The following is a 13755-nucleotide window of genomic DNA, read 5'->3' as shown; positions in this document are numbered from 1 at the left end:
ACAATTCCTTTTGTTTTCCCCACAGGCTCCTTGGTACTGAGATAGATGGAGGTCCTTCCCATGTGGCCCTTTTGTTGTTATCAATTTTTCTATTCTAAAGTTCCACCATGAACGCTTTGGATAATTCACCACTAAATATGACTCTGAAAGCTCAAACATGGACTATTAGGCAAAAATATAGCAGAGCGACATAAACCAAAACAAAGCAAGTGTGACCAAGAATGATATAAAACACGGCTGTAATTCCACAAGATATCAAGGTTGGCATCCTGTCCCTTGATACAGGCTCTTCTTAGTGCCTTACTTTCTCTGAAGGAAAATGTAGAATGGGACTTTGAATAATAAAGTCAATTCACGAAAAGAGATGCGGTTTCTCTCTATCTGCCTCTTGTGACCCTTGATCTTTGATTCAGCCACCTTGTATTGAAGAAACACAAGTCACACTGAGAGGAGAGGGCCCTGACAGGGGCCTCCAGGAGTAAAGTCTAGTCACAGGCAGAAAGCTTTTGAGGTGGCAGCCACCATCTGAGGCCAACCTTGGGAGAGATCCTGAGAGGAGGCCAGGCAGCAAACCCTCTTGTACCAGGCCCATGAGAGATGACAGTGACAGAGATGGCTATGTCGAAGAAGTGTTGCCTTCCATTTGTGCATGTGGGGTGGTGGTCACACAGCAATGAGATGCTCAGAGTCCTTAGAATGTCTTCCTCATTCTGTAATGCTAAAAACAATCATTGTAATGAAGACAGAGTGGTTCCCAATATGTAGATCAAAATGATATGCTAGCAACATTCACATAGACATTTTTTTGACTCTAGTCAAAACTACGTCAGGGTATGGATCAAGATGGTAATTTCTTAGGGAATTGTGGTTCATTTTCTTTCTTCTAATACAGAAGAAAGAAAAAGTGGAAATGAGAGAACATCCTTAGAGGAGAGAGATAATGTGAAGCATAACTCCAAGAAAAAAAGCAGAAAAAGGTTTTAAATAAATATTTTATTTTTCAAAGGAATATTGGAAATAGATTACATAACAAAGCAAATTGTTTTTAATGGCTTCTTCTGAAATCTGCCTCCATATTCTTAAGTAATATGTTTACATTGTCCATTGTTGATTTATCACTTTTCCTATTAGGCACTGATAACACTTTTCACTAACACTTTTCATTCTAATGAAAGTCTAATAAAACTTTTAAGTTTTTATTTCAAAAATATTAAGGTGCTACTGTTTCCTGAATCCCTTACATTTAGATTTCGCTACTATGAGCAACTTATGTTCATACAATGTATTAGTTGATATAATTAACCAGCGTTAGGTAAATACTAACTGCAAGCCAAGCTTTCTTTTGATTCCCTTGGCGTTTCTCTAACACCCTTTTCAATTTTCAGGTTTCCACATAGGATGCCACATTTAGTGGTCATGCTTTCCTGGAATGCTGGCTGTGATGATTTCTAAGACTCCTTGCTTCTCATGCCCAGCAGTGGTGGAACTGACAAGGCATTTTATAGGATGGCTCACACTGAGATTCTCTGACGTTTCCCTAAGGGCTGACTGGGGTTATGAGATTTGAGTAGGGAGAACAGGGAACTAAATGCCACTCCCAGGTGTGATAAACCATAGGGTGAATTTTCAAATTAAAATTACCATGGTAGGGGCTGGCAAGATAGTTCAATGGTCTAAAGCGCCTGCTTAGGCAAGCACACAGGGGCACCACATGCCATGCCAGACCCACCCCTCGGGTGGGCTGAGCCAAGCACAATACATACATACATACATACATACATACATACATACATTCATACTATGATAAAAGACATTGCCATTACGCCCTTTCAAAATATTCTCTCTTGATTCAAATGCACATATAACATCTTCCTTGCCATCTTTGAAAGCTGTTCTGGAAGTCCTCTTTCATGAATGTCTACAGTTGGGTTGTCCTGGCTGTTTTGTGGTCCTGAATTGATTGAAAATGTTTAACTTCCACGGTCATTTTGAATTCGGGGGTGAGCCAAAAGTCATCCCTCATCAGATCTGACAAGTAGGATAAGGATCCACTGCTCCATACTTATTTGGCAGAAATTAGCATAAATGTTTGGCATCAATTCCGAACATAGAGGCAGCCACAAAAGGACACTCACGAGGGAGGTGAGCATGCCTTATCGCTGCGGACGCGGAGCCCAGAGCTGCGGTTAGCTGGGGAAGCACTCACACATTTCCCATTGCAGATTTCCTCTTTCCTTCTCTTCTTAAAACTGTGCTCTCGGGTGAAAGGCTCTGTGCACCACCTATACTTGAGTAGGAAGTTACATTCCTCCTAAGTGTGAATGAAGCATTGTTGTAACTTATTTCAAATCCATCTACTTGGGATGCCCGTCTGCTCCCTCACTTGTTCACTTATGCATCCCGTTGCTTATCCGCATGAGTATAGACTCACACTGCTTTCTTGCGTCGCCCAGGTGGCTCCAGCCTTGGCCCCTGGGAGCCTCTTCAGCTGACCCCGTGCACCTTTCATTCCCCATCACTTCATAACTTCAACCACATTTCTGGCATTACAACCTACTTCAGCTCATCTTGTATATTTCCTGTACAAGTCCCAGTTTTCTAAGGAGCAGGACAAATTTTAACATAACTTTAAACAAATAACCTGCCACTTCAACTATTCCTAACAATATTAAGAGAAGTATAATGCCCTAATATTTTTAAAAGTGAATAATTCAGTGTGGACAAGTGAATAACATTGTTGATAAAATCTGACATAAACTGCATGAAAATACCAGTTAATTATCTTACCTACAAAATTTGCTGTTCTAATTTCAAACAAAGAGGATACAAGCATCCCAGCACCACACGCTGGAACATTTATTTCAGGAATACAAAGAGCCTTTGTTATGAGAAAATTCATCATGTTAGTAGAACGAAGAAACAAATAAAATGGTCATCTCTATAAATCCTGAAAGATAACTGAAAATGTAAAGTCTGTATCTTATTAAAAATCTCAATAAACTTCATAATAATAAGACCGAGAACTCAATCAAAATGTGCAAAGGGTTTGGATGGACACTTCCTTAAAGAAAATATGTCAATGGCAAATACACGTGAGAAAAAAATTGCCACATTACAGATTACCAGGGAAATGAACTCCTAACACTAGGAAGGTCAAAGAGAAGGGTTGAGGAGGGCGCCCAGCGACCACAGCTCTTACCTCTTGCTGGTGGTGCCGTAAAACAGTGCAGCCACTTTAGAACATCACTCCATAGCTTGTTGAAATGTTATTTCTGCATCTACCGTATGATTTAATCGTGTCACTCACAGGTATTTACCAGCAAGAAACGAAAACCCATGTTAGCATGAAGACTTGTGTGACACGCTTTAAAATACTTCATTTGTAATTGCCCTAAACTGGAAACAAGCCAGCTACCCATCAATAGATAGATGGATGAATGAAAAACTATTCAGCAATATAGAGAAATAAATTGCACATACATATGGTAAAACAACACATGCTTATCTAAGTATATGGTAGGTTTACAAGCTGGGCTCCTTTCTCAAAAATGATATTGCACCATGGCTCATGCAGTGGTGCGGGAGGGTGGGCGGGCTTTTTTGTTCAACCAGCTCAGAGGCTCACTGAAGTTCACTGTTGCTCCTTTGATGAAACAGAAAGAAATTTCTCAGAAGGAAAGAACAGGACCAGGGATGTAACTTGGCAGCACAAGCACCTGCCTGGCAAAAATAAGGTCTGGAGTTTGATTCCTGGTACAAAAAAAAAAAGGAGAAAAACAACTGAGATACTGAGTTTCTGAGATGTGGAAAGGAGAAAAGAAAGAAGAAAGGGGGGGAATATTGCATCATAAACATGTGATATATATATATATATATATATATATATATATATATATATATATATCTGCACTACTAATTTCAATTGCTTTATTGAAAGAAGCAGTTAATGCCTAATTGTTTGGTCAATTTTCCATGCCCAAATCTATGCCTATCTCTGGAGAACTGAACTACTTTGAAGATAACACTATGTAACATGACAATCATGGTTAATTTTGGCATCTTGTTTTGAAATTCGGTATTGTTTGTATTTCTTTCAAAATAAAAACAAGGGCCAGGGAGATGGCTCAGTGGAATAAGTGCCTCCCTTGTGAGCTCAAGGGCCTGAGTTCAATCAAAAACAAAAGCAAAAAATAGAAAATAAAAACAGATATCACATTGTGTATGATTTTATCCTATAAAATTCTGTTAAAGGAAAGACAGAGAAAAGGAAGCGGAGAGACGGATGCACTTAGGTAGGAAGCAGATCTGGAGCTGGAGGAGGAAGGCAGGAAAAGAGGGAGGGGGACGAGAAGGAATTACTGTGTGTGTGGGCTCCTCCCACTCGGGAAGGTTAGCACTCACACCATGAAGATGTGCTATAAAATTTGATAAAATGCAAAAGAATTCTATAGTAACAGGAAGCATTATTTTTAAAAAGAGAATACAAAATAGTAAAAAATAAAAAAATTAGAACTGATACAGAATTTCACTAAACAGAATAGTGTGTATTTGACAGTATTTGTTGTATTGCGTGATGCTGCCTTCAAATTAGTTGTTCAGGTTACCAGCTAGATGCATGTAAAATTGGAAAAGGAAAGAAAAAAATGGTGTAAGAAATTAAGAAAATGGCCGGTGAGATAGCTCGGTATCCTAAAGCACCTGCTTGGGCAAGCTCGGGCAGGTGCAGGGACTGTGGCTTTGTCCCCACACCATGTATTGTGCCACCTCCACCCTCAGGGTGGGCTGAGCAGGAAAAACAACTAAGAAAAGAGAAAAAAGGAAAAAAAAAAAGAAAAAAGAAGACTAAAGGTTAAGCATTAACTGCTTCTTTTTATAAACCAGCAAAAATCTGCAGCACAATTATCCAAACCATCCTGCTTAAATACATAGATATATCTTTCCCCACCCTCTCTCCTTTCCTTGGGCTGGAGAGATGGCTCAGTGGTCTAAAGCACCTACTTAGAACAAGCTTAGCTAAAGCACAGGGACTGCGGTTCAATCCCCCAGAACCACATGCCAGCCAGCCCCACCCCCAGGTGGGCTGAGCTGGCCACACACACACACACTCTAAATAAAATGTAAAAATAAATAAATAAAAGTTTCATTTCCTTTCCAGATATTATATATAAGTTATCCACTGTACCCTTCTGATTTTATTTACTCTTTCACGTTCTTATACAAAGGAAACAATATGCTGTTTGTACTTGGGGGTCTGCTTGACTTCACCTAAGATTAGGGTCTCTAGGAGCATCTGTTTACCAATAAAAACCTCAAAGTTATCCTTTGTTATAGCTGAATAATACTTCATTGTGTAAAAATAGCACATCTTCTTTATGCACTCCTCAGTTCATGGTCATCTGGGTTGCTTCCAAGATTTAGCTGGAAACATGGGTTAGCTGGCAAAGAGGGTGGGGAGGGCACATTCTAGAGAAGCCTGAGCAGGCATTTGGGTGTGAGGGATGTGCTCACCGTCTCCCTGAAGTCATGCATCCATGGTACACATAAAATCTAAGTTCATCTGTCGTACTCTTTAAATATATGCTCTTTGTTACACACTGATTAAATATCCATATAGAGGGAGGCAAATTTAAGGTGCCCGGAAACTTGTAATGGAATTTTCTTTGTTAGGATTCTACTAACATAGATATTATATAGGCTACGTAGATTTAGATATATGTAAATCTAGATATAGAAAGCCACCTTTCTTTAAGAAAAGATCTAGGTCTACATCTTCAGGTCTGGATACAGCAGTAAACACGAGCGGAAAGCTGTACGGATGGGAAGACACTGAGCTGTGCTGCTTCGCCACCTGCAGCAAGCGTCAGCACATGGCGAGCACAAGCCCTGTGTCTCCACGCCTTGGACCATGACAAGGAAGCTCACTGTCGCCTGCTGCTGCTTAATGCTCTACTCAGGTAAGAATGATGTGCAGAAAAGAAAAATGGAAGGGAAGAAAATATCTCATCCCAGCATCCAGCCTGTATAATTGATCACTATAAAATCTAAGAGAGGTCGTGTTAAAAAATGGCTACAAATCACACTTCTGTGAAGAAACTGCAGTCAGCAGGCTTTGAACTTAATACACATAAATCAATATGTGCAAACAACAAATAATCAGAAAAGACAGCAAGAGGACTCCCATCAATAACAGCACCAAAAAGGATGAAATGCTTGGGGATACATTTAATAAGAGATATGCAAAACTGTAATGAAGAAAACTCTAAGTCACCCCTGCAGGACACACTAAGTACTGAACAAATGACAAAGGGTAGAAGGAAAAATTTGATATAATAAAAATATCAATCTTCCTTATGATATTCACCTATTTAACAAAATTGCAGCTTCGAGGTGCTAAAATTATTTTTTCATTTTTGAAACTAGACGAAGCTGATTCTAAGTTTCATATAAAATAAATATGTAAATTCTTTCTGAAGAAGGAAAGGGTGAATGATTGAACCCATTTAATATAAGGCTATATTTTAAATAAGATTAAAATATATGGCATCTGTACACAAGTGGATAAACTGGCTAAAAGAATTGAAAGTCAAACATTAGGCACAGGTCTACCCACGAATGTGGTGCTGCACGAAGTGTGGAAGGTCAAGTGCGTGGGCACATCACCAAGCCTTCAGGGACGGTGTTGGGACTTGTGCACAGCAACCAGAAGGGAGTGGAAAGACGAATCCCCGTCCTACTCCATGCACCGGGACAAAATCTAAACGCATTGGAAGATTTAAAATATAAATATGGAGGCATAAAGTCGAGAGTGGTGATCACTTTCCCGCGCTATTCTTCCTCCATAAAGCTGGTAGAGCGTGCACTTTCCACGGCTCAAAGGGGAGCAGTACCTGTATTTAGCTCCAAGCATCGGAAACAAAATTCCAGACGACATTCTGAACCCCGCGGGCAGGGCCCTGAGGGGTAGCCCGGGGGCAGAACACTCGCCCGCTGTGCGCAAGGTTCTGGGCTCTGTCCCCAGCATGACCAAAGCAGCTCCTCTAAACACGTGTACGCGGGGACAGCTGAGAAGAGTCGAGATCTAGGGATGAGAAGTGAGAGGAATTAGCCGAAATACGGGAGTCTCGCAGAACTTCAGAAACAGGTCTACTAAAAAAGAAGTGGAGGAAAACAGTATCATTGGCCATCCACAAACTATTTTCCTGTACTTTACCTCATGGCTGTTCCAGCTTCTGCGTGGCCAGCGAAAGTCTGGATGGTTATTTTTTCAATGAGAATTTCCCTGACATTGAAAGCAAAGGCAAAGGGCATGGCCTTTGTATATGGCGATGAGGCACAGAGCTAAAAGCACTGGGAAGTAGCTGCCTGGTAAAAGGGAAAAGAATTTTTGGGGGCAAGAAAAAGGAGAAAGAAAGCGGATGGATAATCACAGGGGTAAAGCAATCTGTTCCTGACACATAGAGACAGGTAGCTTGGGACACTGGATGAGGCCAACGCCAGTAACTAAATTCCAGCCCAACAGGAGACCTCTGCCTGTTCTGAAACAAATACCCTCAAAGATGATGACATTCCTCCAGGACTGCATAGAACTTAAATAGGCTCTGTGTCCAGGAGGATTTTATTTTACTTTTTAAATACAATTGCCTTTTTTATTTTATTTTTTTAAAATTAATTTTGTTGAGAAACAAATGACAATGAGACAGTTTCAAGACAGGTTAGTAGGACAGTTATAATAATTAATACATTGCATACAGTTGTCTTCATAGTAGTTATTTATTATGCAAGATGCAGACATGATATCTTGTCTAAACACTATTAGTACAAATCTTTCTTCTCATTGAACTAAGAGAAAATAGCTGCGTATCTATGCTATTTGGAGGATTCTAATTAGAAGCCAAGAACATTTTCTGAGGATTGGTTAAGAAGAGATTCTTGACCAAAGCAGAAGTTAGACCAAAGAGCATGTGAGGCCATTTCTAACTTGGATGTATGAGCCAGTTCAAGGCCAAGCACCTTACTCCTACTCCTTCCCTCAGTTCCAAACAATGAAGAATGGAGGGATACACTGCCCTATTCCATCATTTCAGGATGATCACTTGTTTTCTCCATAAACCCATTAAGCATCCTTAAACTCTGCTGGTGAATTTCCTATTCAAACATCTCTCCATACCTTCTGTACCTCTCACTCTCTCTGAATGTCTCTCACACTAGGTTATGAATGAGAGGTGGTGGGGAGCGCAGCCCTACATCCAGAACTCTCTGTAGGATGGGAGAGTAAGTTTCCCACTAAGTAAGTGCTTCTCATTATTCTTGGCTAAGCTGACAACATGCAAGCAAATTTGCCTTTTTTTAGTTTTCCTTTCTCTTTTGTTTTTACAAAATGTTCCTCATAAAGCCACCCATCCTTTGCTCTTTCACTTCTTGGAGCATTTGCTATCACGCACACTCTATCTTTTAGACAACCATATTTGTTTTTCTCAATCCTATTTCCCTTTTACAAACAAGAGATGGCAGAGAATATGGACTTCCCTTGCCCCCCAGGAGAGTCCTTTCAACCTAGAGTTAGTAACCAGTCAGAATTATTCATTTAGCAGAGGTAAATTACAGATCATATTTCTGAGATATCAATAAAAATAGTGATTAGCGATTGCATGCTTAATAGAGAAGAGAAAGGTCTTGCCTGGGTCTAATGGGATTTGACAGGGTTGTTTTATTAATGTTTCTAATCGACTTGTGATTGAAGTGACAACCATCTTAGTTTAAAAGATGGTACCTAACAGGAGTGGACAACCAGCAATAAAGAACTTTCACTTAGCACGGCAGATCCTCCTCGTGTAAATCCATTCGTGTTCATGAAAAACTTTTTCAAACTACATTATTGATTTGGGCAGGTCTACTTCAGATTGCCTGAGAAAGACTAGAGTGAAGTAATTCTTTCACATTATTGCTTTTCATTTGCATTTCCCATGTTGACTTTTGTGTTCTTTTGGCTTTACTGATGCCCTTCCTGCGAGTACCATTCATGCAAGTAAACAAAACAGAACAACAACAACAAAGCGTTCTTTGCGCACATAACTCCAGCCTGTCATACTCTAAAGGAGGTTTCGTCTAGGTAGCTAGAGACCAGAATTCTACCTCTACACGTACCACATAGCACTTACTTATTTATTAAACATGCATATAATGTTTGCTATGTATTATGGAAGTACTTTACAGATGTTAGCTAAATTAATCCTTCTGACACAAGCGCGGTGTGGGTGCGTTTACTCATCGCATGTGTAGATCAGACAGCAGGGATGCAGAACAGTGACGTGCCTGAGCTGCCACGACCAGGGTGCTCCTGGGCTGGGATTCGTCTCCAGGAAGTTGAACTGCAGATCCTGCCCTCACCGCCTCCTTATTTTGATCTCATATTTTCATCAATAACTATCCATTTTACACTTGCACTTGGGGGAAAGACAGTGCCTTTGGTTCCAGCTCACAGATGAACAAAGTGAGTGTTTCTTGACACGAGGCCTTCCTGACTGGACATTAGTTAATCAAATTATCACCGCTAAAGCCTGGCTGTGGCTCACAGTCACACAATGTGATCTTTTGAATTCCCACCCCAAAATTGAGCTTCCATTTTTTCTTTTGTCTTATAGCAAAATGAATGTGTGTGTGTATGTGTGTGTGTATAAATAAAATATATGGAAAAATAGAAATTAAATTTACCAGATGACCTGTAAACCATTGATATGATCTTATTTGTACAGATTTCAGGAATATAGTTTGGATGTATATATTTAAGTAAAATAACTCATACTGTACTTTTAAAAGCTATTTTAGAACTTACTGTACCTACCAGTCATGGTAGGTATCAAGAAAATCCCCAGGTCCTTTAAGATCTGTTCTCTTTGCCCTTTTAGTTCATTAATGAATATACCATGATTTATCTACCAACATCTTCCAAGAAATATTTATGCAATCACCATATTTCAAATTATAGAAGCAAATGCAGAGCTCTTAGATTTCTAAAGCCTTAGCGAATCCACCTGTCCATGTTGTACCCTTATGTGAAAACCCTGATGTGAGCCCCTCTGGAGACTGTCTCCAAAGGGACAGCAAAAGGATGAGCCTTTACCAATGCCTCTGAGCATGGAAAATGACAAAGTTGTGTCCAGAAACCTGTAGGGCTCTTCTTGTTGCCATTTTGTCGGCGGCTGTGTCCTGCGGTGGGTGTAAGAAGTATTAGCCAGGGCGCTTGGGGCAGTAGCAAGTGGTTGTCAGTGGCTTCTGCTCTTATTAGCTCTGTCCAAATTCCCACCCTTTGGGGCAGGGGAGATAGCTCAGTAGAATAAGCACTTGTCTGGCAAGTGCAAGGGTCTGAGTTCAATCTCTGGCTCTGAAAAAAATAAAATTCCCACCCTTGGGTTGGCCAAATAGCTCAACTGATTAAAGTACCCTCAAGCAGAGGCAGGGGCCAAGGTTTTGATCCCCCGCCCTGCCATGCCAGCCCCACCCCTGGGGCTTGCTGAGATGGTGATTGAGACTGGGGATGGTGGCTAGTGCCCGTAATCCCAGTTCTTGGGAGGCTGTAAACAGGTGGATCACTACGAGTCCAATCTAGTAGTGAGACCCTGTAGACCCTTCCCTAAAATACAGAAAACAACAACAACAAAATCTCCACTCTTATCATTTGATGCAGTTCTGATGGCTAAATAGTTTCCTTCACTTTAGCAAAGACACCGTGTGAAATCCTGTCCCAAACCAGGGACAGGTGGGCTACATTCAGGTCAACCAGCAGGAGTCTTCAGAATGGATTTCTTTCCAGAATCGCATGCTCACTATTTCTGTGGACACTATGAGGCACCAATGCCCAGTAACTTAAATAAAATGTTATACGGTTAATATGTTAGACCAAACTTTGTATTAAAAGATCATAGAAACATTGTCTTCTAATTAAATCAGCGTACCTATAGACCTGCAAGGTGACATAGGAGAACCAAGTGATACATGTGGAGCACAGATGTGTTTTACCAGCAGATAATAGTAAGGGAGATTCCTCATTTAGAATGCAGTTAAAATTTATACTCCGGGGGCCGGAGAGATGACTCAGTAGAATAAGTGCTTGCCTGTCAAGTGCAAGGGCCTGAGTTCCATCCCCAATTCTGAAAAAAAATTAAAAAAATAAAAATTAAATACATACATACATACATTTGTAGTGTGTATTTATGTATTCTTTCTTTTTAGCTTTATTTTTGGGTCTATATGCATACACTCTGCATTACGTGTGTGTATATATCTTGATGTGTTGGGAATTATTTAAAAGTATTCACAGTGTTAATGCTATATTGTTTAAAATCTTATCAGAGTTACCAGATTAGGTGAGTGGGGTACTGTTATGGAGCCTTCATTTCTGATCTAGCTTCAGTTTTGAATCAAGTACCACTTAGCATAACAATACTGGCTTCCCAGCAGAAAATCAACGTTGCTAAGCAGAACTTCTGTAGGTTTCCACAAAACAATGAGTGAACAAAATGGGAAAACGGACAAGAAGCTCACTGAAATGGAGGAACACACAAGCCTGAAATGGCACTTGGAAACACCTGCACTGCTGTGAGCATCTGTCTCGAAGGAACTCTGACTCTGTCCTCAGGTATCTTGGCGACCAAGCCTAAACAGTCACTGAAGGGCCCGGCTCTAAGCGGTAATGAAAGCGCACTCGTGAAATTGCTCCATACCCACCGGCCTATTTCTAAAATACCTTGATTATGAGTGGTGAGATGGGATATGTCTTAATATAACTAAGGTAGGTATTTGGACCTTACTATCTGTCTATCCTAACCATGCATCTACTGATTTATTTGCACATATTTAAGGGGTAATTTCTTGCATATCTATCTTAAAGAAAGACAATATACACAGGACTTCCATAAAATACTTGCATTTCCTATTGTTTAGAAAGCAGCAAGAAAAGCAAATATGAGCATTGTTTAATCCTACGCATGCATATATATGTAATATACATGCATATATGTAAATAAATCAGTAGATGCATGGATAGGACAGACAGATCTAAAATATATTTTCACTCTATGTTGGTGGCTACCTCTATCTACATGGTGAATTGAGCTGACTAATAGCAACAGACATGCAGGATAACAGGAGATGTACGGTTGTATTCCTTAATTGATTACACAGAAAAACTATTCTTTGAAATGTCACAGAAACAATGGGTGCCCCGGCTTTGTTTGATACAAAAACTAATAAATATTATTTTTAGAAGTAGTAAAGTTCTTTGGGATTTCGACTGTATGACTGATTGTTTAGAATTCTTATTGTAATAACAGTATGCTCAGCCCTTCTGTGATCAAAGACATGGAGCTGAGCAGCACAGAGCTAATGAATTTTGTTGAAATACATTGGCTTCAGAGATATATATTTTATCTTCTTTTGTAAAAATCAGGAATATGAGAGAACGAAAATGACTGACAGTATAGACTCAAAGAATGAAGAGTTGGAGACTTAATCACATGGAGCATGGCAGGCCCCAAGAGTGTCCCCGCTGCAGAGAAGTGGGAAGAGATAGAGCCTCACCAGCCCAAGAAGAGGAGAGTAAGACTGAAGCACATTCTTATTTGAAGAAAACAACAACAACAACAACAAAACAATTGAAAGACACGTGATGGAACAATTGTCTCTGAAGGCCAGCATTTCTGAGTGGGTCAGAAGATTGCAACACACTTATTACTGTGTAAATGGCCCTCAACCCTCAGCTGTCTCAATCTCCTTCAAAGAGGTGGAACCAGAGTGCCCAGCATTGGGGAAATCTAGGCCTAGGGATCCGCTACCATAACCAAGAAGGAGGGGATGGGCAGGTAACAGTCTTCCCTACAGAGATGAGACACAGGCAGCCATTTTCTCTCTCAATTTCTGGACCACAAAGAACCTGGTGCCCATATATGTGAAGTGAGTAGATCATCCCTTGGGGAATGCGCTGCCCAAGAGTGACAGCTAATGACTTCTGAGCCTTCTCCAGCGGCCTCAGCGAAGTTCCAGGATATGCAAGCTCTGATCATACACACGGAAGTCTCAAGCAACCTTCACTGCCATAATGCTTGACTTAAAACTAATAGTCAAGGGTCCACAAACATCTTAATAAATTATTTTATTTTAAAAACATAAACAGATGTAAAGGAAAAAGGACATAGAGGAAGCAAATGCAATATGTAGAAGCCTTAATAAAATAATAAATAAAATTATAATTAATTTTATAAGAGAAACCATTATCTCCCTAAAAGTGTTCAGAAATAGTTCATGTAATTGAAAAATGTAATGCAACATATTAATCATTCAATAGAGGGGTTGAAAGACAAAATTTAAGATTCCTTCAGAAAAATCAAACTTTCCAAAAAACGCCAACATATTCAAGATCATTAAAAAAGACAAGCAAAAATCACAATAATATACTACTTCTGTCAAGTTGGTTGTCTAAAAATTTTTCAAAAGACAGAAAGTAAAGCATATAGGTGAGAATGTGGAGGCAAGAACGTTTTCCTACCTTGCTGATGTGACTTTAAAATCGTTCATTTACTTTGGAAAGTGTTCAGACATTCCCCCAACGTTAAACACGAAGTGACTACGCAGCCATCAATTAAACACCTATATGTATATTCAAGGGAATTAAAAAATGTATTTACACTCAAAACCTGTACATGAATGCTCCAGGTGGCTTTATTCAACAATTACTAAGAAGTAGGGGTGAGGAGACAGCTC

The sequence above is a fragment of the Octodon degus genome, unplaced genomic scaffold (genome assembly GCF_000260255.1).
Source record: "Octodon degus isolate 3935 unplaced genomic scaffold, OctDeg1.0 scaffold00070, whole genome shotgun sequence".
Lineage (NCBI taxonomy): Eukaryota > Metazoa > Chordata > Mammalia > Rodentia > Octodontidae > Octodon > Octodon degus.
The sequence above is the reverse complement of the archived record's forward strand: the minus strand, read 5'-3'. Positions refer to the sequence as shown.